Here is a 6,242-nt window from a genome sequence, read left to right as displayed (position 1 = left end):
TTGTCTAGTCACTTGTAGCTTTTCTTTGTCACATAACCAACCTAATGGATATGGCTTCTTGTGAGGTGTGGTTAGTAATCCCGGCTTCTTTACAATTGCTTCAGAAATTAAATTTACTTGTGAGTCACTATCAAACAAAGTATCAATCTTTTGATGCTTGGAAAAAACTCAAATTTGAAAAAGCTCATGTCTTTTCCTCTCATTTTCTTCATTATCAGTAGATTGTGCAGAATTACTAGTAGATGCTTTAGAGTTTTTACCTTTTATACCTGTGGCTGCGATTGTTGTTTCGTCTCCCGAGTCTGACCCCAAATTTTTCTGAATAGCTGCAGCAGTCTTCTTATTTTTGCCATCGAACTTCTTGGGTCTCAGCTCCGGATGCAAAATCCAGCAGTGTTCATCATCATGCCCATCCTTCTTGCAGTGAGTGCACGAAGGCTTGTTCTTTTGTACAACATTTGTCTTCCTCTCTTTCCATTTCTACTTTCTCTTTTCCTTATTCTTGCTTGCAGTGGGTTTTGATGATCCCCCAACTTCTGGGTTCACATTCTTGCCTCTAGCTTCTAGATGTGTAGCATGAACAGTTACCTCATCTATGCTAGTGGGATTGAACATGAAAATGGTGTGCTTTAAATAGTTGTGTAGACCACCTATATACTTCAGCAGAGTTTCAGGTGAGTCTAAAGAAATTCCTAGAATCAAAGCTCTTTTTCTAAATTCTTGAGTGTAGCCTTGTACACTTTTCCCTTTTAATTGGCAAAGAGTTTGCCAACTCATCATGGCTTGCTGCATATAAGCTACTGGATAGAATTTCTTCTTAATTGCAGAAACAAATTCACTCCAAACAGAAAGAATTTTATCATGCTTCTTCATGTCAGCTTGTGTCCTACCTTCCCACCATACCAAGGCAGTGCCTCCAAGGCATAGACTGGCTAGCTGAATCTTATTTTTGTCTGAATCAATGCTCTGCACCCTGCAATATACATTAATCTGTCTAATCCAATTATCCAGCTTCTCTGCATTCAACTCTCCATCATATATCAACAAATCAAATTTAACATCTAATTTAATCAAATATGTTTTCTTTTTATTTTCAGGGCTATTAGGAGGTGTGGGAAGCTTTTCTTCTTACCCTTTGCCTTTAGAATGGTCATGGAGGAGAGATCGTTCTGCTCCTTTATCTTGTTTGGAGTTTGATGAATCTTCATCTCTACCTTTCTTAAATTCTCTATACATTTCTTCTACCATGGCTCTCATGGTCATGAAACTATCCACGAACTGGGAGTTTGATTCCAAGGGACTTTCTTTTGCCATTTTCCTCTTAGGGTAGACTCTTCCAATTGCTGGGTTAGCTTCAACCAATTCTCATTCTCCTAATTTTAGCTTTGTCTTAGTTAGCATTCAACAACAAAATTCAACACAAACTTGTCTAACCTTAGCAACCTAGAGCTCTGATACCACTTGATCCGAAATTGACCTAAGACATTTAATAAGGTATTACAGACTCATGTGCATGGTTGTGTCTATGTTATTTTATGCAACAGATCAATAAGATTGCGAAATACACAGACACTGAAGCAGTTAAAGAAAACACAACAGGCAAACACATAAACACAACAAGTTTAATAAGGAGTTCACCCAATACTCCTGGTCTACGTCTCCTGGTCTAGCCTTCAGTGGTGTCCTCTCTATTAAGTTTTCACAGTAGAGTTTTTCCAATAGTGAGCTCAATTTGAGTCTCACTAAACAGATACAATTCAGCAAGACTATGCTTGGATCCCCCAAGTCTCTGGAGTACGCAAACTCTCCTTACTGAATCTCGATCTCTACTGGTCACAATGGTATGAGTCCAAACTGAGATTCAATACATGAAAAGCATATACAGAGGAGTTCGCTTGAACCTCTCAAGCCCTTGCTAGAGTACACAGACTCTCTAACTCTCTCTGTCTCTGTCTCGGCCTTTGCTTCTGCAGGTCAGCTTGACTTCTTCTCTCTATTCTCTGCTCTTAGTTTTCTTAACTCGATTTTTTGCTTTAGTACTTGCTTCTTTCTCTGTCAATTTGTGGCTTAAAGCTAGTCTACTTTCTGACTATTTGTTTTTTCTTCTTCGCTTTCTGGTTCCCCTGTCTCTGTCCATTCGAATTCCCCTCTCCTGCATCATCAGTCATTGTATAATACTTTACAAGGAGGTGGCCACTTGTTTCATAACGAACTGAGTGTCAGTTCTCTTGGATATGGTTGTTTATTCCGTCACTCCAATAATGCCCGCGAAACACGACATTCTGCCAATGCATCATCCATATCGGACTTCAAATCCTATACAATTATATCTATTTACCTCGTTAGGTCCAGTCATCCATCGGAATGCATCTCTGCGTTGATCTGGGGGCCCCAGATCCTACGGTCATTGTTCATATTGGGCGGCTAAGTCGCATGACGTTTACCCGTCTGATGTGAGTGGTTTTCTCTCTCCTCGTTGAGACGTGTGGCGATCGTTGTGTGGCATCAGGCTGAACTCTGCCGAAACCGCTTATTGCTCGAAGCCCCTCCGATAAACTGCCGGTTTTAGTGGGACCCCGCTTCTGATGGAATCAGAGCGATATCTGTTACATTTTATGATTTTTCGAGTCCGGGTGTTTGCGATCCTTTCCTTCTTTGAGGGGTTTTCCTTGCGATATGTCGTTAATCGCATATTAGAAATTGCCTCCTGTTTCTCGAACTGGCCTCTGGTTTTGCCAATTTGTGATAGCGTGTGTTACCATGGGCCGACGGTCTACGTGCTTGATCGAGGGTCCTCGTTGCTCCGCGTTGATCACAAATTGCAACTGTTACGAGGATAAGCTTGATCTTTATAAGTCTTTGAAACTTTGGCATGAATTTTACAGAGTTCATGAAAACTTAGAGAGTGTTCTGGGATCCAATTTGGATCAACACACCTCACATCCTCTTTGTCCGAGGAGCTTGCAAATACACAACACTAGCATTTGGACTCTCTTCTGAGGTTCATGGTTCTTTCTCCTAGATTACCTTCCCTTTTACTCTCTAGTTTCATTCTCGGGTGCCTTGGTTGTCTCTCCTTTTTCGACAAGGCTATGCCCAAAGGGTTATTGTTATACGAAATTTACGACAGCGAATAGAAGTATCTTCCTTAGACCTAGTGGCCAGGTCTAGAAGAAAAGAAAGCAAAGAATATAAAGTTCCCCTTATAGAAATTGGAGAATGGAAATTTGCAAGCTCTTCTCTCCTCTCAGCTTGTAAGCTCCAATCGTAGCTCTGATCGCTATAATTAGGACCTGCACAAACAATCCACAGAAGCCAAAGATCTACGACATCTATGTAGCATTATACAATCACTATGTTTAATGGATCAACATAGAATTGAAATATATTAATGTAGACATAACATAACACATATAGGAAAACAATATACTCTTTGTATTAATATGAAAGGGAGAGAGTTTACAACCAAAAATAGAAGTTGATCTTGTAGAGATCTCCCCAAGTTGATTTGTCCTTCCTTGTTGCAAAGCACACCTCAAGGTTACCCTAATGCATGGAAATGATAACTCTCTTAAGTCCAAAGCAGTAACATGAGGGTATGATTAGTCTCCAAAAGCCAACCATGATGTTGTAGATGGTTGTAGATTTATAGGAGAGTGTGGTAGTTTAGGAATTCTTATCCATTTACCAATCTAGGCTTGAGATCCACTCTTGATGGGAGGATGAACTCAAGGGATAAGAGGTGAAATATCCAAGGTAGGATCAAATTGGATTCAAAGTTCTTATCTAAGGTAAATGGTTGTAACAACTCTTGGAAGCTTTTGTAAGAGAAATCTTCGAGGATTTTTTTTCCTGAATTTATAGAATTAGCGCACCCCCAACAAGGGACAACCTGTTGCTGATCAACGCTGGTGCAGAATTGGCAAACTGTTGTTGATCAATGCTAGTGCAGAACTAGGCAACCTGCTACTGAACGCAGGTCCCTAAAAGGATAGGGTGCACTGAGCCTTAAAAGCATAGAAATGAAGCATTCATACCCATAAATTCGTTGATTTGGAAGAGTCGTGCTTAGGGTTTTGTGTGGGGATGATGACAACATGTTCATGGATGTTGATAGATCCGGTTTGCAGGCCTATTGACTATGCAACAAAATGGCCTATAACATATTGCCCCCTCAAGTGCAAAGTCAGAAACGGTATCTGATGGCTGAAGTGATTTACCTTATGACAAGTTCAGATCAAGAACAACTAGTCGGATCATCATATGTTACAACACATTTTCATCATGATATCTTTACCGAGGGAGCTATACCCATACTCAACACATAATCTAACATTACATGTACAATGATTGATGAGCCCCAATTTTTGGTACCAATTTGGGCTCATTTGGCCTACTTACCTTGCTCAAACCTTCATCTTTTATCACTTATGCATCATTTCTTAGTATATTCGTGTTATTTGTAGGAAGAAGGGCAGGCATTATTCCTATGTGACTAATACATGATGATTTCAGGTTTTTTGACATTAAATGGAGCAAAGACCACGCAAATGGAGACAAGGAGACAACAAAGGTGGCATTGCAGGTTTATAGGGAGGTTGTCCACAGTCTTGAATGACTTCCCTCGTGATCTCCACCCTAACTCCGAGCTCCAACAGCTATCCCCACCGAGCTAAAAGGCAGCCAACGGATTCTACAGGAACAACAGTTTTACTTTTAGTTGGGCAGCCAAGCTCCACTAATTGAGGAAGCCAGCGTGGTCCTCACCATGTATAAATATTGAGGCCGTAGCCTTTGATAGGAGCTTTTTGAACTTTTGAACTACTGTTGCAATTTCTAAGCACGAGCTACAGCTCGGTTTTTGCTTTTTGTAAGCCAGTTTTGGCATGATGTTAGACTCATGATTATGATCTTTTAATAAAGGCAGGCAGCTTTGGATTCAATTCTGAGTTCTTAAGGGAGCTATAGCTCTCAGGTTAGGGCCCAACCTGAGAGCAATAGACCTCCTTTTCCTTGTATTGCTATTTGTCTTTCCTTTCAGCACTTCATTTCTTTGCTTTGACATGCATTTGAAAAACACAGTCTGCTGATTTAATTTCTTTAATGTGATTGAGTAGGATTAGTTTATGGTTAAAGTGCTTTCAGTAGCTTAGATTAGAGTAGGAGGATTAGCATTCATTAGAGCTCCAAGAAAAGGTTGACAGTGCACTCACTGCCATCTCTGTTTAGAGATTGGGAGTGTAGACCGTACCAACCACCAAAAAAACGCAGTCTTATACGTTCATGCAAGCTGCAACACAATCATTTCAATTGTAGATCTATCCATGCGTTCTGATCTCGAGCACTACTTCTTCGTTCCAACACCATGCACGATTTCTCTCTGAAGTTTACATTGTTGTTCGTTGGTTTAATAACACAGTTAAGATAGGTTGATGAATTCTCGGTTTTGTGCAGATTTGTTTCCTTTACGCTGCGTAGTATCACTCTGTTATCTTCTTCTTCTTCTCAACTGCGCCTAAAGCCACCTACCCAACCTCTGTTCAGCTCGTTTGCTTTCCAACCCTTCTACTGTTCACGTAGCTCCATCTTTTTGACTTTTCATTGCCTCCACCCTTCTACCCACCAACCAACTGCATGCACTCTCTCTCCATCCCATCTCTCTGTCCCTGAGCCATCACAAGCTCCCTTTTCATCCTACCTATTCACCCATACAGCTCCTCGACTCCTCCATCACCCGAAACTCCAACTATAGCACATCCTGTAGAAGTTAGCAGACTTCCTGTAGAAATCCCGAGCTTCCTGTAGGATCCCCTGCAGACATCCTGTAGAAGCCTGCAAACTCGGTTGCCAAGCACTTGAACGTTGTGGACTTCTATGGCATGATGTTAGGAATCCCCTGGAACCTCTCCTAGCCCTCCTGACCTTTTCCAAGCCTTCCTTCCCTTCGAACTGCCCCTGCACAGTCAAAACCTAATAAGAAACAAAGTCATAATAACTCCAACCACTTAAGCAAAAATATAAAAACAATGTTCTTTTCAGTAGAAGTAGTTTAAATTCATGCATCTCATATCACTAGAAGTAATGGCATCATTTCTAGAAGTTTGCACTCCCACCATTGCATCATAGAGATTAGACTAGTCAGATTAGGGTTTACTAGGGTTTCCATGTTTTGTTGGCTTTCAGTTCATTATTGCGAAGTAGGTTAATTTCCTTTGAGATAGCCTTCGTCCATCATTTAGAAA

The sequence above is a fragment of the Pinus tabuliformis genome, chromosome X (assembly GCF_031772625.1).
Source record: "Pinus tabuliformis cultivar Carrire ecotype Pingquan chromosome X, CPIR1, whole genome shotgun sequence".
In the NCBI taxonomy this organism is placed as follows: Eukaryota; Viridiplantae; Streptophyta; class Pinopsida; order Pinales; family Pinaceae; genus Pinus; species Pinus tabuliformis.
Note: the sequence above shows the minus strand (reverse complement) of the source record.